The sequence below is a fragment of the Apis laboriosa genome, unplaced genomic scaffold (genome assembly GCF_014066325.1).
Source record: "Apis laboriosa isolate Shangri-la unplaced genomic scaffold, ASM1406632v1 scaffold2_cov157, whole genome shotgun sequence".
Classification (NCBI taxonomy): Eukaryota; Metazoa; Arthropoda; class Insecta; order Hymenoptera; family Apidae; genus Apis; species Apis laboriosa.
The window spans coordinates 83,476-110,945 of NW_025222729.1; the positions used below are offsets into that span (position 1 = coordinate 83,476).

The 27,470-nt window shown below is 31.4% G+C and overlaps 1 protein-coding gene across 7 annotated transcripts in view; it reads right to left on the minus strand.

Annotated features, from left to right (window-relative positions):
* LOC122714402 (zwei Ig domain protein zig-8-like) overlaps positions 1 to 27,470 on the minus strand; it is a 262,470-nt gene that overhangs the window by 52,897 nt on the left and 182,103 nt on the right. For 6 of the 7 annotated variants that reach the window (XM_043935707.1, XM_043935705.1, XM_043935710.1 and 3 more), the window contains one exon: positions 26,135 to 26,336. The exons of the other annotated variant lie outside the window; for it this stretch is intronic. The gene's annotated coding sequence lies outside the window, so the exon portion shown is untranslated. The remainder of the gene's footprint in view (positions 1 to 26,134; positions 26,337 to 27,470) is intronic. 7 annotated transcript variants of the gene reach the window in all.

Genomic DNA, 27,470 nt, shown 5'->3' on the forward strand with positions numbered 1-27,470 from the left:
GCTTCGTTAAGAAAAGATATTCGTTTCTTCTAGCAGATGCTAATATTAGAATTGCATCTTGCAATTGGCAAGAATTATTCAACGAATTAGCTTAATGGTTTAGCAAACAAAAAGCTTCGTGCTTAAATCTTGTCATTTATAAATTATTGCGACATGTTAAATTAACGTGGAATTTAATTATTCGAAATAATTCCAAAACAAGCTGTTTCCTCATCCTAAAAATAACTGTATTCGATTTTATAGCAATCTGAATTATATTCTTTTCTTACTTTTTTGTAACATATTTGTTCTATGAGTCAATTGAAAATTTCCTCTCCTTTTAATGCAAATATATACAAATATAAATATATTTTACTAGAATTTCGTTTTACTAAAATTTAAGATTTATGACATATTAAAAATCTACGATCAATAATAATATATTTATTATAAAATTTCATCAGAAGAAATTGATCGATGTAACGAGATTAAATCCAATCAATAATTCGAACTATTGTCTCCATTGGGATCAATTTACGCGCCTTTTAACGCACAACCCTCTTAATAGCAACTTAACATCAATTTTCAATCTGAATTTGACGGAATGCACGTGTTCGTGTTATTAATTTTGATCGATATTAATAAATTCTTCCTAACTTGGCGAGTTTGACGACTCGCTCGTCGTAAGAACTCGTTCAACTTCGAGCCAAATAGCGTCACCAGCTCTAATAGCTGCAAAAAGTTCTTGCCAACACGAAACACAGGTGTTGACCGATCATAAATTTGTTCTTCACTATTGCACGGATCACTCTTCAACCCTTTTTACTTATACAAAGTGATTTATCGCTGAAAATTGTGGATATTCGTTGATTGCAATACGATTGTTTTGATGATACAAAGTTTAAAAGTTGGCCAAGATACTTTTACCAGTGTCGTGTCAAATACAGAGTATCGTACCCGTGGATAGAATTTTCAAATTTTTATTCCATGATATTTTACGATCTCTAAGTATAGAGCTAGTTTATTAGTTTCGTAATACACGCTCCGCCAGAATTTTTAATCAACGATATAGGCTGTCCATTATTTTAACTATCGGTTTAATCTGGCTGGCGCGCACGAAAGTGGATGAGAACACGCAAACACACGGGGAGAACATCATTATATCGTTGGTAATACTCGATGAAGAGAGTTTTACGCTTTTTAACTGATTATTATTGTGCTCTTGGTTAAGGATAGCCGTGCCAAAGGAAATCCCTGTGAGTGATTAATATCCTTTCTTGAAAAAGTCCACTATTGTTCCTTTATAATTATGTTATTCCTGCCCAACCTCTTCCAATCCTCGCGTAATAATTCATACTTCGAAAGCAACGATGATTAATGTTGGATCGACGACTTGATCCGATTTTTCATTTATATTTTATAAGTTCATTTATATTTTATAAAGTTTAAATTTATCGAGTTATGAAGTTTCAATAATGATATCATTAGTTGGATAGACAATGGTACAAATTGAATTCCATCAAGAAATTTTAGAGATGGATACGAAAGATTGATTTCGTGAAATTTTTCATGGTGTTATTTTATATTTTCGTATCAACACTTTTCCTTTTCCCTCCTTTATTTTATCTTCTTTCTACATAAATACAGATGAAATTAATATAAATGTTACAAGCCTGATATAATTTGCTGAATATTCCACTTAAAAGATAAAATGTAACGGGCAACAAAATGGCAATTACCAATTAACCCGGGGAACAAATTTCCGTAAATGTTAATAAAATTATCGACCTTTTACTGCATTTATAAATTCGATTTTCGAAAGCAATACAGTACATTATGTCAAATGCAAATTACTTACAATGTATTAATTACTGCAAGAAAAAAAACGAATTTGAAAATTCCCTATACCATATTCCTCTAATTAAAATAAATAACGATCAACAGGTGAAACAACACGGGATAAAAAAAAATATTACAATGAAATTTTTCATTAACGCGTTCCAATCGTTCAACCATTGGAATTTAGCGAAGTTAAAAAAATTAAAAGAAAAAAAAAAGAACTAAATCGAATGTCAAAGAGGATTAAAGCGTAAAACGATAAATGAGGCGAAAGTTTCATGGCGAATAGGTAATTTGCATCGTGGTGGGAAAACGAAATTAGCGTTACTAACGTGGAACGAGAGAGGCCACTAAACCATCGTTTCGAGCTATTTTTCCATCGATTGAACCTCGAGTAGGCTTTTAATTTTAGGCCAATCCCACGGAATCGGTTTCGAATTTCACGCAATGCCATAGATTTTGGATTTTTGAAAAATCTTACGACAAGGATACATACGATCATTGCCGATCTCTGTTTCTCTGTTAAATTGAGATTATCGCGTTCGAACCATATCATCCAAGGCTCGATTGTCTTTTTCTCGTAAATCCTTGATTCTAATTCGGTTACTGACTGCTATCTCGATCGTATTGTCGTTTTTCACGTCTTTCCTTTTGATTCTGGATAGTGCATCGGATAGAGAAAGATTAAGCATAAGGATGTGCAGTCAATGCGTGATATTGGATGGAGTGCTCGATTATTTCAACTAGAAAATATTAGAAATAATGTATGCTTGCATTGATTATTTGCACTAAAAAAGTAGAAAGTGAATTCGAATATAAAAATATTGTAGTATATAATATATAGTAGTATATATATATATATATAATATACAATTCTTCTATTCAAGAATTTTGAGAGATGTCTTCTTCTATTAGCGTCATCTCATAAACGTGTATTAACATCCTTTTCTTAAATTTTAAAAATTTAATTTCTTAGAATCTCTTTGCCTTTTAAATCAAACAGATTTAATTCGAATATCGAGAGACGGAAATATAATATGTTTGAAAATATTTGATTTATAAAATATATAGCAGAAGGATTTCATATACGAAAGATATTTATTTCCCGTAGCTTTGGAAATCGTACAAATAAAGGCTTCCACTATTATTCACACATTAATTCTACTCAAACTCTTTTGTATAATTGAATGCCTTTGTTAATTATATTCTTATCATACATTTCACACGCCCACACATTTTATGCATCCGAACATATTCCATTATTTCAAACGCGAGAATCGCGAAATTTCACAGAGTGCATTCGATGTATAAAGAACATTTGCTTTTACAACACGAATAATTATTTCATTATCGTCGTGATTTATACGCGAAATGAATTCTATAATAATATGGAGTGAACGTGAGGAAATCTTATCAGTTATCTTACCTTAATTATTTTTAATTTAAATTTACTTTAATGCTCGTTAATGCGAACCATTTTATTATCTACGAGATAGTTCAATTAAAAATCTACGAGCTTCTGAATATAATTACTCTCAAATTTTCGTGACGATTATAATGTATGAAGATAAATGTGTTCATATTCAAGAAAGAATTACCTGGATTATTTCAACGTTAAAAATGAATTATAATTTGAAAGTGATGCTTCTTCTTTTTAAATTCTCTTTATATTAAAGAGTTAAAAAGATACTCGAACAATATTAAATTTTTATTCTATTCTAACTTGTATCAAGTATTGAATTGAAAATTGACGGTCAAAGAATAAGAATTATCCCTTCTCTATATCTAGAACAAAAATTCTCTATTATTATAAAATTATAATTTCTTAAATTTCTAAAATCATTAACCATCATTCCAATAAACAAATATAATAAAGTAAAACCAAAAATCAATTTTTATCCTATTCTATCTCTTCCCAACCATTGGATATAATCGAAGAAAATTAAAGAATTTCATAGCTTCAAAAATTTGATGGTATTTCGAAAATTATATTTAATATCCATTCGAATAAACCAAAATCGAAAATACGTACGAAACATCCCCTTAAATTTTCCTCGAAGAAGACCAAGTAACGTTTCAGTTTCCATTCTCTATCTAGCAAAAATTCCTCCTTCAAAAACAATGAAACAATGGAAACTCTTCGAAAACGAGTACCTTCCAAACGATTACATCGTTTCACAAACAAGAAATTCCACTTCTAACGCACGGCCAATTTATTCATCGTGTTCCAAACCGTGGATGTACATGGCGCTCGTATCTTCGGTTTTCCCACTTGCGAAATATATATATATATCTTTATATATATAGGTTGGATCGCTAAACGGAACGCAATAAACGTTACGTTTTTTCCTCCTCCACGAAATTGTTACGGCTCGAGCGAGATTATGCTGAAATCGACCGGCCGTATTGCCCTCTGCTACATTGCGGCCATGCTGCATTACGTTACCGTATCGAATTGCGCGCGTAAAAACATATTATGCCGCATCCACATTGATCAGAAATGATTATCGTAGATCTTCACATTGCATATGAGTGAACAATTAATGAATCGTTACGTTGAGAGAGTTCGCCAAACTCGTAAAAAAAATTTGAAACGTTAAGGCGTTGGTACGAATTCGAGGTTATGTTCACTCAACTCGTGTAGAAGAAAATATTATGCCGCATTCACATGGAACCAAGTTGTTTTACTTGTTCGATTCTGTGGACTGTTCATAACGATTAGATTGTGGATGTTTATAAAAATATAATATTCGAAGAATTACTTACTTATTCAAGTTCCACAATTTTTTTAATTGCACAAAGATTCGATTTTGCATAAACATTTGCAATTTTGTAACTTGATGGTATCTTTCAGATACTGGGATTAACAATTAATTCCATTATTGTTTTATAATTATACTTTCGGTTGTGAAATTTTAGAAAAGTTTCGTTTCTTGATAAAATTGTTACATATATTGTTATATATATTTTGTTTCGTTTTCATCAATGTGAACGCGGCATTAGGCCATCGCACTCTACCAGTGAATCAGTCACGGCTTAAAGAGAATCGATTTACGTGTTGGATTGCGCGTCGAGAGAAAAGTTTGTTTATAATGGAAACGATAAAGACTACCCTCTTTCTATTTTTATTTTTCTTTCTCTTTGCGCGCGCGCGCGTAAAAAAAAAAGAAAGCCATGTTTAATTTCAAATGATATACGCGAGTGGAAACGCGAAAAATCGAAGAGCACAATTAGCCCCGATGCGTTGTTCGAGTCGCATAAAATGTCGTTGAAAGTATAAGCAAAATTAATTGGGTGCAATATATCTGCGAGACCATGTAGTTTTCTTTATGAGCTTTATTGGTTGTGGTGGGTTGATTTATAAATAGAAAGAATGCAGCATCGGTAATGATTTTTTAGCCGAGTTATCGCCTTCGAAATTCGCCTTTTATTTTATTTTATTTCTTGTTTCCTTTTTAACGCGGATTTGATTAATACTTTTTTGCGGAGTCATAAGAATTACGACAACTAAATCAATTTCTTATGTTACGTTTTCAAATATGGAATTGAACATTTCCAGCAGAAAAATTTATAGTGGAATCTATATTGAAAATTATATCTATGTGTATCCATAATGGCGATAACAAAATTTAGAATACTAATGTAAATAATATAAATTCAACCCATCTATATTGTTATATCGATATACAATTGATTAATATTAAATTAATAAATAAACGAGAGATATGTTTTACTTAACATTTGCATCTTTAATGTGAACGGTGAAATTTCTGGAATAATTCTTACTGAAATTGAATATTCATAATTTATAATTTTAAGATAGGATATACATGAGACGAACCATTAAAGTGGAAAGTGAATGCGAATGTAAATGGAGGCGATTGAAAAAGATATTTTATGAATTATAAAAAAGTACGATTTGAAGATTGTTAATTAATCGATTATTTATGTAATAAAAAGAAAATTTTTATTCGTATCTTTTACTTGCATCGAATATTTCAAGAACTTATATCTTCTAGTGTATTGTTTCGAGGAAAGATCTCATGGAAAGATCTCATGAAAAGTTCTCAAGTGGCCATACAAACCCTTTTCCCTTAAAGGATATATCGAAAAGTAATAATAGGAATAAAGTGGGTTGCCAGTATTTTTCCACCATCCTTTTCACGATTTTCTTTGTATTTTCATAGGCCTGATGTTGGAAGAACTAATATTAAAAAATTATTACTAATATTAAAAAAAACGTGATCACATGTTTTTACTACGATATGAAACTTCTAAATCGAAATTTATTTTTCGAATTTGTGAAACAAGATTTTATATATGCATTACCTGTTTTTAATTTTATTTTATTTTTTTTTTTTGGTCACTTCATTATTTAATCGTACAATAAATTTATTATGTTTTCTTATTACTTTCCATGGTATAGTTATTTACACGAAATGCTTTGACGACATGTAATTAAGTTTCATGCTGAAGGTTGCATTTAATTTGATTTACGTTAACAACGAAGCAGCGAAATTGTCTTTCTCTCGCGAGATATTTTCTATGAGCGAGAATTTTATTAAAATTATAAAGACATTTATATTACACGCAGGTTAAAATATATTCGTTATTTTATCAATATCGACAAATTACAATATTTTGTAAAATAATAACGAATAATGACGTTTCGATTAAGATTCAATTTATAGATATCTCTTTGGCTTCAAATTTAAAAATATAAAATTATTTTTAAAAGTAATAACTTTTTTAATTTTTACAACATATTCTTCTATTAGCTAGATAATGTAATATAATGTAATATCTTTTGTAGTAATATGTAGTTATAAAGACAATTTCTGGATCCATTGCTAAACGAATTCCTGTTATAAAAATATCGATCCTTTACAGCTTATTTAGTTGCTTTCATTGATGCAGAAAATTGGATGTCACGTACACGATTTCGTAACAATGGAAAAATAAAAAAAATAATTTTCGAAAATGTAAAATTACATTTTCAAATGTTTGCCAGATTTTTGGCATAATTCTAATTTTTAAAATTTTTGATATTCAAATGTACAATATTCTGTATAATGTATATTTTATAATAACCTTTAATCTTTTAAACGAAAAATCAATTAAAAAATATTTTAATCTCAATAATAAACCTCATTAATTATAAAATTAACATTTTATTTTAATTTTTTTCACAAAACTATTGGTATATTAACAAAAAAATAAATACAGAACGTCCAAATATAGGGGAATCCCTCACAAAATTCCCTCAAAGAATCAATCATAATAAATTAATCAAGTGGCCAATCTAAGTCAGATTAACTTTTCTGGGTTTTCATTTATGGGGTCACAGAAAATAGAACGGAAAACGAAGATTTTGGGAATGTATCCAAAATACATTTACTACTATTTCTACAATAGGAATATTGGAAAAAATGTGACGAATGAAAATCTACATTCTTTTCGAATATTTCTAATTTATTTGCCAAAATAAAAATTTTAAAATGAAAATACATAATAAAAAATTTCTAAACTTATAACTTTTTAATAAACTACCTTTAATCATAATTTTTTTCCTCTTCACATAGTTAACACGTAATATAATTTTTGTCCTGATTTTATTCTACACCCTGTATATCAGTTACATGTGTGTCTTTATAAAATTATGAGAATACGAGTTTTATACGAAAACGAGAACTCTTTTCACCCATTTCCCCAAATTGGAATTTCAAAGCTAGTTCAACAGATAAGACGACACGGAGAAAGAACGATGGTGGAAGAAAAGAAGGGCCAGATATCTTTAAATATATTCTCCAGTTATACTGTTCTCGTCGAAAATCTAGAAATCGATGAAACGATAGTTCGCAGGGCTGCTTAGCATTTAAATATCGTCAACGAAATTCCTATCCCTTTCACCACGAAACAAGAAACCGCAAACGGCTGAGATATCTTTACGAAATTAAACCGCTTCTGTCCTTTTGCGCCATGTGTGTTTCACTCGGATGGAATAAATATTCTCTCAATAATTGGAATCATTCTGATGCGGAAAGGAAATCGTCGAGGTGTGCTTCGATCTGATGTTTAATCTTTCTATTGTTCTTATAACATCTTGTTTTATGGAATATTTTTAAATTTTTATTTGAATAAGAAAAAAAAAAAAATAAAATCCATATGCAAGATGTTATAATATATTCGTGTGCACTTTTGTAGGATCAATGCTAGTGAAACTATTTTATTTTTATTATTACAAGTAATTGTAACTAGAAGAATAACAATAGATAAATAAATGAAAATGATTTTTAATATGAATAATCATGTATCAAGATATTTCCTCGACGATTGATTAAAAATCGATGAAATCGTTTATGGGAAAAACTCGCACCATACTCTTTTCGTTTTCCTTGTCCTGGAATTTCTCATTTTCCAGAACTGCATTTCATATGGAGCTCCATATATGCGTACTGCATGGTATGAAACTACAGGGACGCTTGTCTAGCTATATTAAGGAAACATTTTGCGACGAACAATTTTTTCCTCAGATATAAATAAAAAAGGATAAATAAAGAAGAAAATTCTTTCCCAAGGCAAATGTTACTTCTTCGAAATTTAATAAACCAATTTAAACTTTGAATAAAAGTTATAAAAATACTGCGTCTCGACAAAATTTATAATCCTAATGAAGAAACGATAAATAATGGAATATTATTCTAAACGAGATTCTACGTATCAAAATTTTTTCGAATTAACCTAAACTATCTTCAATTACAACAAAAATAAATTTCTAAATATGTACAACTAAATAATCTTATAAATAAACCACGTGGATGCAAATTTAAATTTTTATAAATAGAAATTCAGAGACATATCTGTATATTTTATCCTTCGAGTATCATAAAATATATTTCGCTTTCCACATTTTAGATTTCTCTGCATATCATTCCTTTTCCTCCTATCATTTTACTTTTATGCATTTAAAATTTCCATAAATACGTAAACTTCCACAATCTACATATAAAAAAAAAAAGGAGAATAACCAACAAAGGAAAATCCTAACCTAAATCATCTTAAATTTCAGCGAAAAGAGAGTTTTTAAAAGGATAGGTAGAAGAAAATTCGGCGAATTGAAGTGGAAAGTTCGTTCCTAGCTCCCTCGTTTCACCAACTCGCGCCACCTGTTTCCCCGCCACAAGTAATTGGAATTATTATGATCAAACCACGCGCCACGTTCTTTCACAGTTTCTCTCGCCGGGGTAAATTACACCCTTCTTCTTTCGTCCCCTGCCAGAGGGGGAGCAAGTTTCCGGTATTCTTTCCGGTATCGAGGCCAAACTTGCCCCTCTCTATCCTTTCCTTTATCAAGTTGAACCCTGTTGCAAAGTTGAAGCAACAGGAAGCTTCAAAGTTTCCATGGGTATCAATCAGAAGTCGGAACAGCCGGAAGGAAACAACAATCGTTGGAAAGAATTACAATACACGATTTTTGTTTCGTCTCATCTTCTGTCTGTGACGATCACACACGGAGAAATTGACGAGGTCGCGTGAAATTGACGAACGACAAATCTGTGTGTGTATGTGTGTGCGCGCGCGCGCATGCGAGAATTGACGATTTCGAGGAGATAAATTCTCGTGGGAGGGATCGCACTCGAAGCCGAGTTGAAACTTGAGAAACGATTTATAAAACGGGACGGGATACATTATTCAAATTTTTGGTGGGAAGTTTCGGTTGAGGAGAGGGTTTAAGAGGAAGAAGGGCGGTGTTAACTATTTATAATGAGGATTTAAAAGTACGGAGGATCAAAGTTATCGTGGAATATTCATTATAGTTATTACATTGTAGAAGAAGTTGGTTTCTTGATGGGAATATTATACGTATGGGGAATGTAAATTTTAATTATAAATAAGAAATTAATGATTAAATTGTGATACTGTTCACAAATGCCTCTTTATCTTCAAAATGTTGAGTAAAGATAATAAAATGAATAAACCACGGCATTAAAATAAAATATAAATAAAATTTAAAATATTCGATAAAATTTTTCTTCTATATTTTTTGCAATATTGGCAGATTGTTTTTTGGGAGAAGGTATTACTTGAAGAGTTGCAAAATTTGAATCAGGATTTATAGAATTTTGATAAATAAATAATATGAAGTTAATTTAAAGCTCTTAATATCAAGCTTTTAATTAAAAGGATTTAAGGATCACTTTAAGCTTGTATACTTAATTATAATAGATCTTACAATTTGTAAAGAATAGAGTAAATGGGATGTAAAATATAAATATGACATTTTATGTCATATTTAATTACATCTGCTTTGTAATTTTTAATAATAAATAATACATATATCCATGTATGGATTTTTTAAAAAAATTTTTAATTAAATGTCATTCAAAGGCAAGTGGAAATTATTTTAATTTTAATTTTATCATAATAATATGAGATTATTGATATTAAAATATCGAATTTTATTAAAATTTTATCGAATATTCTTTCGTTATTAATCCTTTCATCAAAATTATTCGTCAATAATAAAATTAATTTTATACGTAACCCGAATATTATAAATTTTGATAAAATATATGTAAATTTTTAATTATTAGAGAATTCTTTTATAGGAATTTGTTCATTTATATTCCTTCCTTCTTCCTTCGAAAATATTTTACAACTTTCGTGTTTTAAATGTTTTTTTGGTTTACATCCATTCCTCGTATAAAATTCATGCAATATTTATGTTTCACCAATTCCATGAATTGCTTCATAATTGTTTTTCCCCGGATTTATTAAAATTTAAATTTTAATCTTTTTCCTTCTTCTTCAAAGCCTTTGTTCAAAATTATTATTCGATGGAATAAAAGTTTTTTGAATTCATTATCACTTCCCTTGTGAACAATTTTATTTCTTTCTTTTTAACGTATCTCTTTATTTATATTGTTATTTAACATATTAATGCATAATATAATAAAATTTGCATCTTTTATAAATTTTGAAGATTATAAAAATTTATAAATTTGCATAACTTTGTGTATCATCATTCAAATTTAATTCAAACAAAAATATTTATATATTGTATCAAATTCACAGAAATGTTTTTTCCATTTTTCTTTTTTTTTTTTAAACTCTACTTCTTCTCTAATGACAGTTAAATATTGAACTTTATCATTTCAAGTATAATTCTCATCTTCAATATCTAAAGAAATATTTACACGTTGATATGCTTTTATTTATTTTCACTCACTATATATCTTTCTGCCACAATATAAATTTTCACGTAAAATTTATTTTCTCCTTTTTAACAAGCTTCTCTTTATCTTCAGTATACGAAGAAATATTTTCCTCGATGTAATTTTATTCAAATTTTCATTTATATATAATTTATTACGACACGATATAACTTATCTTCTTTCGAAATCCTTGCTAAAAAATTGAGACTCATATTCGTATTAATAATTTATATATCACGATATATATTTTATTATTTTTTTTCATGATCAGACAATTCTCTTGATATAAATCCAGTTATCCAACGTCTCGAATTTATTTAAAACAAATTTTTGACAAAATACTTGACAAAATCATCCAAAAATAAAGAATATCAAAATGCACGTATACTATAATCGAAACAAGGAAAACATAAATAGTCAATGTATGTTTAATAATTAATAAATAATTAATGAAAATTATTATTAAATACCTTTCTTAAAATCAGGAACTCTCTTGCCACACCATTAATTATACGTGCCATTAATTATATGAGTGAAATAAATACGGTTTCGAGCAAGAACGGAAGTGGATGGCATATTAAGGAATCGAAGAAACGTCTGAAACGAAGACAGATCGTGGTAGAAGGTGTTCTTCAGGGTTAGCTTCAGGGTGCTCGTTACGATCCTCAAAGGAGCATAATAAACTCGAACGATCCGCTCTAATTACGCCCGTTGGGCAGGGGCCGTTTATCGAGATCGAGTGGCTGGATTTTAAATAGCTGATCTGACGAAGCTCAAAGTGTTCCTGCAGACGAGGGAACGCGTGAATGACGATCGAGTGCCGTGGTAATGATGCCAATGAAAAGCTGCAATTAGTACTCGAGTTCTTGTTCTTTTACGAGTAGCTAGTTTGTTAGTAGTTAGGAAAATAATGTGTGCGAGTAGAAATTCTTATATCGTTCTTCTATGATATAAATAATTCATTTTGTAAATTTTTCCCAGCTAATATTTACTAGTAGATTGTATATAATAAGATGTGATGATTATAATAGTAATTTCTTTTTAAAAAAAGATTCTACGATTGTGAAAAACTAAATATATTTAGAAACTTTTTCTTCTCGTTCTTCTTTTCCTTTTTTTAAAACTATTTCAAGATAAAATAAGATAGATCGAACTTTTGTATCTGATAAATATAAATTTAAGAGTTTACTGTGTTTCGTAAAATTTCTTGCTGGAATGGAGAAAGGATAAGTTGATTGTTGGAAACCTTAATAGTTTTAGAATTTCTATCGAATCTTATATTATTTCCTTTTTTAAAATTAAACCATATATCCCTTCAACTTTAGAATCTTCCATTTAAAAGTTCCAAAAATGTGAATACATTTTATTAGAAATAAATTTCTCTCTCTTGCTATATTTGTCTTCCAACATAATAATAAATTCTATATTTTTTTCACATTTTTCGAAAGATATATCAAACTATCGGATGGGAGGGAAACGAAATGTGAAAATCGCGAAAAGGGGAGAGAATCTCGTCGAATGTTAAAGAGGCCATAAATCGCGGTTGCGCGCCAGTCAGAGAAATACGACTCCGAAATCAGGGTGGAACGGAGCCCTTTATTTGGTAAAATAAACCGTCAATTTAACGGTTCGTAACCCCGGCATTGTGATTCCCTAATGCGGCCGACACCTGTTCGCGAAAATTACGGGGTTTGTAGGGGGTTGTTTCGAGGCGGTATAACCGAGTGCAAAGACTTCCAGGAAGGGGAGTAAGAAGCGAAGAAAGGAGGAGAAACTGTTGATGGGTGTATCAGGCTGCGAAGCTTCCTTAGGGATGATAAAGTAAAATTACCAGGGTGGAAACTTTGAATTCCATGACAGTTACCGGGCGAACCACCGTGAAAATTATATTATAAATGTTAAAGGTGTGAAATGATGGAAATGTGAGAAAAACGATATCAAAATATCATCGAGATATCATCGAGAAGAATTCAAATTGTATTTTCATTTGAAATGATTTAATGAATTTTTTCATCCTATTCTTTTTGAAGTTTAAAATCCAATTAAAATTGGGAAAAAAAAATGAAAACATCATATGAGTCAGGATAGTCTGAATATCGTCGAGGTATTGATATTAATCCTAAAAAATGTTGAGGAAAAAAAGTTAAATTTACTCCAATAAATATTATAATAAATTGAATTTTTAATCATTTATTATTTATTAATAATCCAGTAATTAAAGGATATCAATGAATAAATCTTGAGATAATTGCAAATACTGCTCCTATTGATAATACATAATGAAAATGTCCAACAACATAGTATGTATCATAGTATGTGGAAATTAAATTTACACTTAATCATTAGAAACGAGACAAGAGATTGTATCTAGAGTTATACGTTAATCTTCAGAAACTCTTGAATAAGATCGAATATTTGTGTAGCTACTTTAGCTATCGTCAGTGTTTAAAAACTCAAAAGACAAGGAAAGAATCGCAAGATCGAAATAATTCGAAAGTGATACGGATACATTTTAAGTAAAAGCCGTATAATTTCTCCGAAGTTTATCGAACGATTAACATTCTCGTGTTCCAAAGAGGCTAAGTACTTACTCGTGTAACTTAAAAAGAAGCAATAAAGAGAAGTCGCGAGAAATAAAAAGAAGAAGAAGAAGAAGAAGAAGAAGAAGAAGAAGAAGAAGAAGAAGAAGAAGAAAGGTGAAACAACTTCGATAAAAGCGCGCAAAGTTGTGAAAAATCTTAAAATCTTTCGCGAAAAAGGGGGGAATAGTTTGGAAGAAAAACATGCGGATCGTTTCATCCTGGTTGTTACGACAAAGAGTTCTTCTTCGTTTCACGAAAGAAGGCAAGGATAATTAAAGAAATGCAACAAGGATCAAGGTAATTTAAAGAATCTTAAGAAAGGAACACCGGGGTTGGGAAACGGTAATTAAAAACCTAAGAGCACCTTTAACGTTTCTCTTTCATGGTCAATATACTTTGAAAAGGAGCATCGCGAAAATTTTATCTCGTTTGTTAGAATTAACCCTCGATTTCTGAGAAAATTAAGCATGGAGAAATTCCTATTCTACGCGTACAATCGGTATAAAAATACGATTAGCGGCCTGGAAATCGTCATCCTCTGTTTCCATCAATTCTGAATTTTATCTTTAGTATCGATTAATCATATCCTGAAAATTATCAAAGATAATTATTGAACATATTTTTAGCACTGGAACAACTGCTTACGATTAGTTTACCTTTATCGATTCCTAAAATTAGAACTTTTAGTTTTTGAGTACTTCAATCTGTGACGTGTTACATATTTTATTTTTTCACTTTCGAAAGTGTTACATTACTGCACGAAAGAAGAAATCCACTGATTGAACTGAACCTATTCAACAAAAAAGTATAATTATTAATGTGCATATATAAGTGTGTATATATAAGTGATGCAGGTCGTAAATTTAAGCTCTGATATATTTTTTATTCGTAATTAAACTTGTCAAAAGAGGTCGAATTAAAAGATGTTGTTCGATCACGCTATTGAAAATTAGCCGTTAAAATTGGGATGCTTTTATGCGAGGGGAAACAAAAGTACGAATATGCTCGAACAACGAAACAATAGAAACGATTATTTGTTAGTTCGGGAATTCTTGCATTATATACGCGCGTGCCAATGCCAAAATTCGCTTGAATTGATTTGTTCCTCGCGCGTTTCGTTTTGTCCGGAAATCGATTCGTTCGCGATAATATACAAGTATAAAACCGTTTGCAGAAATTAATTGTTCCAAAAATAACGAGATGAAAAATCCGTCCGAAATTTGGAAATTCGAAATTGCACGTGGTTCGAATTTAAACGCATTTTTAATTACAATTAAGTTTAATATTCTTACCTCTTCAACACTTGAACATAAATAATAATAATAAGAATACTTCGATGGAAGAATTATATTCGATCCTTCTTTCAACTTTCTTCAACACCGCTCCAATTAATCCAACTAACTTCCCTCCACTTTTTAACGCCTCGATAATCAATTTCTTTTCGCTCGACGCGATCAATAAAATCGTATAAGTTTCGCAAAATGAAATTCGTCCCTTCGAAGTTTTACGCAACTCGGCGAGGCACGAAATCCTTCGATACAAAACTATTATATCCCTCCACCTTCGGATATACCCACCAATCTAGCGGCAAATTCCAAGCTTAATCATTTGTAATGGACTATTCACCAGGTTCACCGCTCAAACCCCCATAATCGTAAAAGTAATCTCGAGCGACGAGGCCGCAATATTCGTCGATAGGTTCGTGGTCAATAGATCGCTATAACCTGTAACCATAGTCGCGAGAAGCTTGATGAGCTTGAACGATAAGCCTTGGAAACTCATCTCCACCACTCGTTCTCACGAAATTCGGAGAAAGACCGAAAAAATTTTCTCTTAACGGATCATTTACCGTTCAAAGAAGAGGGGAGGGAAGTAAAGTGGAAAGCTTGGTCAAGAGTTTGGATGGGTCTCTCTCCCTCTCTTTTTTTTATATAAAAAAACCGAGATGATAAGGTTTGAAAGCGGACGTGACAGAGTATGGGAGAGCACCAGAGGAAGTGGAAACCACACGATCCCCGTTGGACACGTCGAGAGTAGAACTACTTTCGCTGAGAAAGTACACTTGATCCGTCAGCTCATGAGAGATTCGTGGGGGTGCTAATTAGCTCGACACTTTTCTCTTCCCTTACGCCTTCTTATGATTCCGCTCTGTCGTCTGATTCTCTGGTTTTTCGATTCGTCGCCCTTTCACTTGTTTTCCTCTATTTTCTGTTCGCTTGGTTTGGCTCATTTTCATCGAAATGATTAAAAATAATAATTTTCTAGACAATTTTCTAGCTTTGGATACGTGAGATATTATTATTTTTCAAATAAAATATTTTTTATGCGAGTTGTGGTATCGTTTTTTTTCTGTATTTGTAGAAATTGGACGATTATCTACATTATTATAAATTTCATAACTTTTCTTTTCTCTTGAAGTTTATTTGTCGCTTCTAATTTAATCATCGTTTTACTTGTTTCGCAGTTAGATGAATTTTTTTAAATCTTTAGAATTTGTTGTTTTTTTATTCGCGATTCTATAGTTTGAGATTCTTTTTTCTCCGGTTCTTATTTCGTATTTTTTTATTTCTATGAGCAAATTCGATTCTTTCTCAGTTAAAAGATACAGAATGGTGTTTTTATTTGGGATTTCGCGTTGTCTTTTTGTATTATTTGTCTTTCCTTTTTCCACGTTTCAACTATAACCGTGTGGTTTTTGTGTTTTCTGTATTCTGTATTTTATCTGCTATGGTATCTATACAATTCTATGGCTCTATTTTGTCCATCCTTTGTTTACGTTTCTCAGTTTGCCTTTTCTCCATTCGAGTGTATTTTTCGTATTTACGCGTTTATCCTATTTTCATCTTTTCTTTATTATTTCAATACTTTTCCTCCTTTAATAAATAAATAATATATATAAAATTTCATTCCTTGCTTTTATAATTACGATACAGCTGTACTTTATTTTCTTTCAATAACTTTTAACATCTCTGAACGAAGAATTACAAAATTTCAATTTCTTTGAGAGTAATTGTAAAAATTTTTTTCCATTAATTCTCTCTACTATTCAAAAAAGAAAAAGATATTGAAAACAATATCTCTCGAACAATAATATAACATTATTCAAATATTTAATAAAATCCTCAATATAAGATATTATCATCTATAAGTTCTATCCTTTCAAATTTTACCTCTCCATAATCCAAACAAAATCAAAAATATATTTACATATATCATAAATATTGCAAAAATCTCGATGAATAATAAAAAATATTCAGATTCGAATATATCAGTATATCTTTATCCGACTCCATTCCCATACTCTTAATACAAAAAAAAAAAAAAAAAAAAGAATCGTGCATGGAATAATACATCCACTGATACCCATAAATATTACATAACTAGCCCCTCGCGGACACTCTCGCGTAGTTACAAGTCAATACATCATTCTGTCTATATAAACCGCCCCTCTTCTTTCCTTCTCCACCCTTTCTAGCCTCCCGTGTAGCTATTTACCCCGTTCCATACGCGCGACCCTTGCTCCCTTCAATCTTTTCCCTCTCCTTTTTATATCACTCATCGTGTCATTCTATACACTTCAACCCCGCCACTACGCCCTTCTACCTTGGTTCGTGCTCTTTCATCCGTTTCTGTTAAGTTTCCGCCACGCTACAATCGCTCAGACGAGCCGTCTTTATGAAACGCGAAATCGATATCCCCGCGTTGTCATCGGTGTAAAATACGGGTTACGATTTCCGTGCCGCGATGGAAAATAAGAATTCGGGAACGAATTGATTCGTATGTGCAAAAGAATTATAATAGTATTTCTGATTGATTTCTTAAAGATAATTAAGGGATGATGGTTCAAGTAATTGGGTAGTTTTATATCGGAGTGAAAAACTACTTAGAGAAATTCGAGATGAAATGATGATATTAATGAAAATTATTTATAATTATCAATGAGTAAACTATGTGTATAATTTGATAAAATATATACGATAGATTGCTGTGTATTTATTACGCCTATTTAGATAGTTAGTTTCGAGTTTTTTAAAACGAATTTAAGAAATAAATAATATCTTTAGAAACTTGAAATATGAATTGTAAAAGTAAGAACAATGATATTTTTCTTTTCATTCATAAAAAATGGTTTTCTCTCTTTTGTACCAATCAACGTTTGAAACTCTTGTGTTTTTTGAATCTAAATTGTATCTATGAAATTAAAAAGGAACCAACTATTTTCTCGTACGATATGTCTATATTCCTTTTAACAATTTTTTTTTTTTTGTAAGAGAAAAAAATAAAACTTTATTATGGAGCATTCAGATGACCAAAACAATAATATATTGTCAATATTTCAATATTTTATATCATATTTCATTTTGAATATTCTAGTAAATGTTCAATAATATTGACAATATATTGACAATATTATATTAACGATATATATTGATTGTTTTAACGTACGATATTGTGTGGAACTTGAAATATTGATAATATTATATATAATCTGAATGCTTTTTTATATTAATTTAAAATTATACGATGCAAATTATGTCATTGAAATTGCATTTTATTTACTTATTACTTATTACCTTATTATAAATACGCTATATTTTAATTATTCTACATCGAGAAAACTGATTTAAAGAGCGATTAATCTTGCGTCCTGCAAAAACTAGGGTACAATGGCGATATAAAATGAAATTATAGTATATATAAGGAGACACGATGCAAGATAAATTTCATATTTCGCTGCTTTTCATTGGCTTACTCGACCATTCAGTAAAATCAACTGTTATATAAATGTGAATCGTGCATCCGTACAACAATTATTGTTTCCTCGAAAAATTGAGAGAATTAAATTTATGATTGTACAATTGTTCTTCGAAATATACGATTTGCCGCTTTTTTGCGATCTTTAAATCATCAATCCAATTATTTTAATTAATGGATAAATATAGGCATAATTTCAAATAAAAAAGATATTATATAAATATTTATTATTTCGATATATTTTTTAAAAAAATATCTAAACCGGTTCGTAAAAAGTACAAAACCAATAATACAGAAGAAAATGAAATTATCACAGATTCCCAAGCGACTGTACATGCACGAGTGTTAGAAAGATAAAAAGCATTCGGTAAAAAAATTATTACTCGAAAATAAAGGCATAAAAAGCAAGGAATAAAAGGTAGAGCAAGAATTTTAGCTCGGATTTTTACAATCTAATTTACCCTCTTCTTTTTAGTCTCGGGGAAACGGATTTTTTGCGCATCTCGAAAATAAATTTTATTTCCTGTTCAGAAGATACGCGCGCGAATATTTGATTATCCCGAGCACGGGGCACCTTGAACATCATTATTTTCATTTTTAACCGAAGTGTAGAATTCGCAGAAAATTTTTACAAGCTGATACAAAATTTTATATTCAGTTAAAAACTAGTCCAAAGATCGTTTGCAAGGATAAAAAGAATTTATCCAATTTTATAGTTTCATTCTCTATTTCACATTTTCAAAAAAAAAAGAAAAAAAGTGTTCTTTGTTCCTTTTTCCTTAAGAAATCCTATTCTCTGAATATCTACATTGTAAAATTTTCGACTTAGCTAAGGGAAAATATAGTTTCCTTACTTTCTTGATTTAGTTAAACGTTCATGACATAGTTACATGTTTTCCATGAAATAACTTGGGACGATTATAACATTGTAAAGTTTCTTAATCAACTGAAAAGTTGAAATTAAAACTGATAACTGATAACCTACATATACCTAACAAACAAGATATATATATTATAATTTTGATAAATATATTATTTTTCTAGACATTATAATAATTTATAATGTCTATAATTAATACGTATTTTTTTAAAAATATTATTCTATCCTCTAAAAAGTAATCTTTTGTTCTATTTCTACACATTGCAATTTCAAACTAGAACCGAGATAAACAACGTAGAAGATTAACAAAAATTCCATCACCGTTAAAACTTTACCATACACGTCTACCACGCTGTTCACAATCGATAGACACGCGATGCACCTGGTTGCAATTTTCACGACACGTTCATTCGAAGGGAATCGCTTGTAAAAGATATCCCCGTAATCACCACCGATGCAGAAGAATCGAACGTCTCCATTATCGGTGGCCTTCGTTCGGTTCAGTTTACAGTTTCCATTGCAACACGCTTTGATTCGGCTTCATGACACGTGTGAACATCGAGGCCGTGTATAGCGCCAGTTGAACGAGCAACGGCCATTATTGGAAGCAGAAACACGGGCAAATATTCCGGTCACGTGTCACCCAACCAACGCTCCCTGGCTCCAGTTTTTCGGAGTTTTTCCCTTCTCCACACCATAGAACGTCATCTTTCTCTGCTACAGTAGCTTCATTTTCCTCTTGTTTCCCCGCTCCATTGGATATCTTCTTCAATTCCTTCCATCGGTTTCCGCTGAACTTTCTTTCCTTCGTTGATTTCCTTAGTTTCACTCTTCAGGTATGAATAAATTTTGCATGTACCTTCGCAGGCAATCCGGACCAACCGAGGACCGAGGGGAAATCCATCGTTAAATTTCTCTGGAAATTTTTTTACTTCTCGAATTTTTATTCTTATTGGAAAGAAAGTTTTGAACATTTTCATTTTGTCCGCCATGTTGATGTGATGTTGTTTATTGTAACAAGAAGTTTAATTCTTATGTATTGTGTAGATATGAAATTGTACAGTTCAGGTATAGTTGAATAGTCGTGTCAATATAATTAAAATTCTTTCGATACAATTAATATCATTGTACATTAAAAATTTCTTTTTAAAATATTTTTTTTTCTTTTCTTATTTTGGTTATGTTAATTACTATTATCGTTTCGTGCTTCCTGATATTTTCAGCCGAGTCTTCTCCACAGCAATTTTGTATTTTTCTTATGCTGCACGCAGCAACACGTTACTAACTTTGGAACGTTTTTCGTTCGTTATTTTCCTCTCTGGACTTCTTTTCCGTTTTTTATTCAACTTCTCACGCTTTTATATCCTCTTTCCTGATAACGTCAATTTAATCTTGAAACATTTTTTACCGTGCTTTTATCCTCCCATATCTTTTACGTTTTAATCTCTTTTAATTCACTTTCCGTCTTACATACTCCTCCTTATTATCCTATTATAATACTATATTAACCTTTCACTGTCTACTCTTTCTTGTCTACTTTTCTCATTTTCCAAAACTTCCATTTCAATTTAACCATTTCTTTTTATTTTTATTCTACCTCACCTCCTTTCTATTCAATCGAACTTCAATTTCTCTTTTTCAATCTTCTTTGAAGAAAAAAAAATACATTACAACACAAGCACACACAATATCCTGTGCATTAGTTGAAAATCAGGAGACGTTCAAATATATATATAACTCCGAAATTGTATTTTTATCACGAACAAAGTTGTGAAATCATTAGCATAATGACCACAGGGAGGAATTTCAAGGTTGTGGAACACATAATCTAAAGATCTCGCTGATAAAGAGCAGCGAGATATGTTATCTTATGGCCAGAGAGAGCCGTAGGGCATGTAACTCGAGATTCAGAACTCCAAAGCTTGGAATCTTTGAAACTTCACACTTAAACACGTAGCATTATATCATATCATGTACAAAGATAAAAAAACAATTAGAAATAATAAAAACATCTTTACAACAATTCAATCATTTCTCAATCATTTCTCTCTCGATTCGAATTTATCATCCCATTGTTCCAATTTATTTTTCTTTTCTTAAATAATATCGATTTCCAGTCGCGCAACTCCAGTTTCACGAAATTCGGCCATTCTCGATCTTAATTACCAGTCATTGTCCCGAAAATGCTCGCCTTCCCATCCACAGTTTCACGAAACTTAGTCGATCGTCTTGCAACTAGCGGCACGTGCACGCGCCTCGTCTTAGGGTTAACCGAGTGAACTGCGAAGGCCGTGCATCTTCACGAGCTTAATGGAACTTGGACGAGGCTTTCCAACCCCCTTTTCCAACCCTTCAATTGATTCCACTCACGCGCCGCCCTGGAATGGCTACACAGATAGTTTTCGAAGGGAAAACGATCTCTGCTTATCGCGTGTCGTTGCTCCGGGGGTGGTTTCGTCTGAGTCCACGATTGAGCAGGGGAGGAACGAGTGCAACTTATTTTTTTGGGAGGGCGAGGAGGAGGGAATTCGAGTTGGACGACGAACGAAATGGTTTTCCTCCAAGGTGGAAATTTATGGAAGTGAAATTTGCGGATTGAAGGATGAAAAGATTGGATATTGCTTGGGTGGAAAAGGGATAGGTAATTCTTCTGTAAAAGAAAAAAAAAAGGAGGAACAGGTAAAGGGGGTTGAAATATTTTCTGTCTCTGTGATTTTATGTTGGCTTCGAGGGAGAGGAGGGATTTTAATCGGATTGAGAATGATTTTAATTTTACTATATGCGTCAGAGGGTTGCACAAAGTATTGTGAATTTTAAATATTTCATTCGTTCGGATTGAGTGACGACGGTGTAAATTGGTGAAAAATAAATGCATTTAAAATGGAAAACTTTTTGGATTTTAATACGCTTTGTTTTGACGAACGGTTGAAAAAAATTTTAAAATATAACGATTAAAATTTATAATAATATTTCATTCAAATTCGTTAAATAATTTAACGTTGAAAAGAAAATTGGTAGCTATTTTATTATATCATTCACACGATGTAATAATTATTATGAAATAATTATTAATGTCTTTTATTATAGTTCACTTGTCCCATCGTGCTTATTTATCTATGCTCATTTTCTCTTCTTTTCTCTTTTTTCTGTGAGATTTTTTTTGTTTGTTTTCACGAAATATTGTGAATATATGGATTATATACACGAAACAATTAATTTTTATCAGTGAAATATCATTTCAAGGGGATAAAATTAATCCTTCGAGGTTTTTATTCGATCATTCAATTAATAATTCACCGTAAAAACTTTACTTTTATATCAATTATATCGTACAACATTCTTTGTATCTGAAAATCCAAAGATCGTGGCTTCGTAATATTACAAATGAAGTGTAACAGTTCATCAGTGGACTTCATGAAACGTTATCCCCGACAAAAGTTGCCATCCTGAGATTAAGAGTCGACTTTATTTACGGCAACAGAATTTAAGTTGTTCGGATGGTTGAACTTTCAAGAAGCGAGGGAACTCGTTACATTTGTACCGAATTGCCAACGCGACGTTTTACTTATTAAATTACTCCGTTAGGCTGTGTACCTTCCTGCTGAGTTTGTCCCGGGACATTTAAATTTACTCTTTGAAACTCGCTCGGGCGAAATGTGCAAAATAATTGTAATATAGTTGTCACGGAGATATGAAACGAGCGGTGAAATATTTTATACAATTTACCTTATACCTTATATCACAAAATTATAATTAAATTATATCCAAATTACAAGCGAATGATAAAAATTTACTTATACAACGATCATTGTGATACAATTTTAATCGTAGACGACTTTTGAATAGCGTTGGAATGTTCTATTAATTGAAAATTTTATTATTTTATTATTTAATATACATCCTTGCAAAATAAAACTTAAATTTGAAATTAATGTACTGAGAAATATATAAGAAATTAGAAAGCACTGAGTGTGCTATACAATTGCAAAAGGATATAATATTAGACGCAATAGTCATTAACATTAAGAAAAAGAAGAATGAAACTAAAAGTTATTTGCAAGGAGTACATTTTTTTATTTATCTTTCAATAGAAATCTCAAGATTTTGAAGAATGTTACGTACCAAGAATTTGTGCAAGCCGAAGGTATCCTAGTTTTGTTATAAATAAACGTGTTTTACTTTTTTGTTTAAGAAAGATCTGCATTCCATTATCCATTATTAAAGTTCTCTTGTCTTTTTATTGGACGATGAAGATTCTATTATATAACTGAATAGATTTTATAATTGTTGCCATATTTAGTGTATAAATACAAAAAACAAAATAATACAATTTCATAATGCATATTACCAATAATGCAATTTTGTTAACATATGTTACATAAGCTAGTTTTAGGGAAATTCAAATTTCACGCATTCAAATGTAATATCGCGAGCAATGAAAGAAAACAAGGAGCAACATATGCTCATAAGAAATACAATCGTGATGCTACGGAATTTGCCAACCGATTCTATTCACGTGCTGCACTAGAACTGGATTAGAAACGTGTTTTTAGTTTCAGTGAATGAAACTCATATGCATATTTTGGTAATTATATAATATTACACTTTTATCAATGGATTTCTTCTTCCTAAAAAAAAAAAATTAATTACAAGTTATGTAAAGGTTAGTTTAAATAAAAAATTTGAAATTATTTCCAAATACCGGATATTTACTGTAAATAAATTCCAAAGATCAAGTCTTTTTTCTTTATGTTATCAAACAGTGTGAAACAAAAGGAAAAGAATTAAAAATCCAAATATACAAACTAATAGATAAAATTATCAAATTAGAATAAATCAAAGATACAAATTATTTTAATCAGAGAATTTTTATATCATTAATAGATCACTACAAATAATATTCTTTCAACAATGAACATAATTTATCTTAAAACTCGATTAAACCCCCTATTAAAATTAAGAAAACTTTAAATCGTTATAACTTCGAAGATAATGATTTTCAATTAATACGTGGAAAATTATTAGAAGCGTGAAATCTTACCCTTTAAAACTCTTTTTTATTTATTTCGATACGATTTCTAGTTCATGAAATATCGTCGTTTCTAAAGAAAAAGTAATTTTTGATTGTCTTTCCGTTTCTTGCTCGGATCTCTCGCTTGCACTTTATTCTCCCTGACTTCAGACAAGTGACAAATGTGATTCTAGGAAAAAATATAAGTCACTAGGCCATGACCTCCATTCCTAATCTTTGAAATCTTAAATGCGGATACTTTTAGTCTCCCTTTCCTCGATCGAGATATCGAAATAAAACAAAAAAGTGACTCGAATAGCTGGTGATTTTCTCTTTCTTCCTCGTAAAGTAAATTTTTAGTTTCTTCATTCTCACATAGAGATATACTTTGCATAATATATTTTCCTCTTCCAAACACTCGAATATTCGAACGCGTTTCATTTATTTAATCAAGTCGAAACAATTATTTATTAATGAACGATCACACATTCAAATCCTTCCTTTATTATCAAATTCCCCAAATTCCTCCGTTCCAAGCTCGAAATCAAGTTTCGTGACCAAACCGCACAAGGCAAAAGCGCATAAACTCAAACCAGTCTCCCGATCGAACTTCGTCTCTGATCGAGTCTCACCATTACGTTCCTACGCGTGTTTTCGAGCATTCAACCAGTCTATCCGGTTACCTTTAATGGATCTCGTACATTTCGACCACCAAAGTCGAGGATAAGTCCCTATCCATGCCTTCACCACGCGACCCGAAACAACTTAATCCACCTCGAAAGTTCAAATTCTGCGGTTCGAAACGATCTTTGTCCAACATCCTCCCTCCTCTCGAAGGAAGGACCGTTGATTGGAGGATCGCAAGACCGTGAATATGGTGATAAGAAACGGCGAGCGACGTTCGAGGAACGTTCGATCGTTTTGCCGGGAGAAATTGAGCACGAAGTCGAATACAGGCGGTTGATAAATCGCGTGAACGGATCCCGATTAATCTTGCTTTTTGCTCCGTGGATCCGCCGCTTTTATCCGCGATGCAATTAAACGCTTGCATCCGGAGGGGGACAATTGATTGGAATCTGGTCGGCTTTTTTTTTTTCGCTGGGTAAAAGTTGCGTGAACGGTCTTCAACCAACTTCGAGTTGGTTTGGGACGAGATAAAAAACGAGTTCTGCGGCGGGTTTAAATTAATTTTAAAGTTGATCGTTTGTTGATCGTGGAATGGAAAAGTGGGAGAGTTTATACTTCTTTGATCGTGGAATTACGTGATATCAATTAGATGACGATGCTACGTGTTGGATAGTTTAACAGATAAATAGATCGAGATTTTATAGAGCATATAACAATTAGATTGAATCGAAGAGAGAAATTCGTTTACTCCTCTCGTAGATATACTTTTCGATTAATGAGAACTTTAGTAAAGTGCATTGCATTGATAATTCAGCAGTGATTCGTTCCATTGTCTCGATTTACTTCGTTGGCAATGCCTTTCAGAAGAGAGATGAGATTTGAGTGACAATAGCAGTGACGAAACATTTACATTAAATTAATCGATTCGCCATCTATCTTCTTGAATTCAATCAAATCTTTCGAAACTTTTCCCCTTTTCCAAAATTTATCAAATTTTAATTTTACCAGCGTATTGCTAAAATTGTCTGTTACACGTTAACTTTATTGATCCCAGATAAAAATATATCTTCGGAAGAAAATGAAGACTGAAAAATACAAAATGGCCGAAAATTAGTAGCAGTAAGAACAAAGTCTACCATGCTCTCTGAAATTGCTTAAGTAATTTAAGTTTATCCGAGACCATCTTCGAGAAACTTTCAACCGACAATTTCGTGTCGCCACAATTTTCAATGTTTCTTAAACTTACCTCTACCGCCTCTCTAAGTCACTTCCAGCCCAGCCTAAGGTTCCAAATAACGCAAAACCGTATCGGTTAAGTTGCTCGACTATAAATAACAGTGTTCCCATCCAGAAGTGTGTCGTTTCGAAAAAACGTCCATCGAGTTTATTTATTTCGTAACAATGCCCCACTTCCTTCGCGTACAACATCAAAATGTTCTTTGTTCAACCTGTAAAAATGTATCGTATTATTTCTTGATCGAAAAATGACAAGACTTATTATCAACGATTTGAAAAAAATTATTTCTTAATCGTCGAATTCGATTGTTCAACGAATTCTTAATTAAAAAATAATTATTTACTTGAAGTATATAAATTATTCTAATTAATCCAAATTTTCACTTTATATTTATATTATACGATAACATTCTCCAATCCCTCTTACTCACGCGTTTCAGAATTTTAAATCAAGGATACACAAATCATCCTCACAATTTTCCTCACTCAGGAAAAATTTTAACTAGATTCAAACTAGGTACCGAGTTATTCAGTACCAAGAATTTTTCACAAATCTTTCTTTATTTATTTTTCTCCTTTCCTTCCGCCCTCACCGTTCCGCTATTCTTCCCCTCCCCTCTCCATTCCACGCCACAAGGATAATAACCTTACCCACGAGCCGAGTCCGAATTTCTCTTCGTCACGGTCGCGGTTCGAGCAGAAATGAGACGCGGATGCGGAGAGCAATTGCTTTCGCTCGACCTCCCAGGGGACCTGCCAGCTGGTCCCCTGTTCGTCGAGCAACTTTCCACGGGGCGTGGAATCGGCCAATAATCCTGTTACGCATGTAAGGAGGATAGGAGAAGCGACGAGACGTTTCCTGCGGATTGCTTTATTTCTTTATACAAAACTGATTTCATCCGGTTTTCGTTTGGAAATACGCGGAGTAAAAGGAGAAAATAATTCAATTATGCTATCACAACGATATAAATAGACGTTTTATTACGGTAGAGGGAAGAATAAAATTTAATTTGAAATTGAGATGACACGTGTATCGACATTAAATATAAATATATAATGAAATTGTTAATTCTTTGAAAAAATATGGGATTTCTAATTTCTATTATGATGTACATGTTCTATATATATAAATTTATAAATACGAAAAATTATTGGTAGAATTTTGGAGACAGAATTTTTTAATATTATCCTCAATAAAACTGTAATGTAAGTCAATAGTCGTATTAAAAATTTTCTGGCTTCATTTGCAACAATCTTGTGAATAGAAATGTTATGATGGATTTACATCATTTTAATTGATTAAATTATATTTCCATATATAAAAAAAAGATAAATGTGTTCTTCGA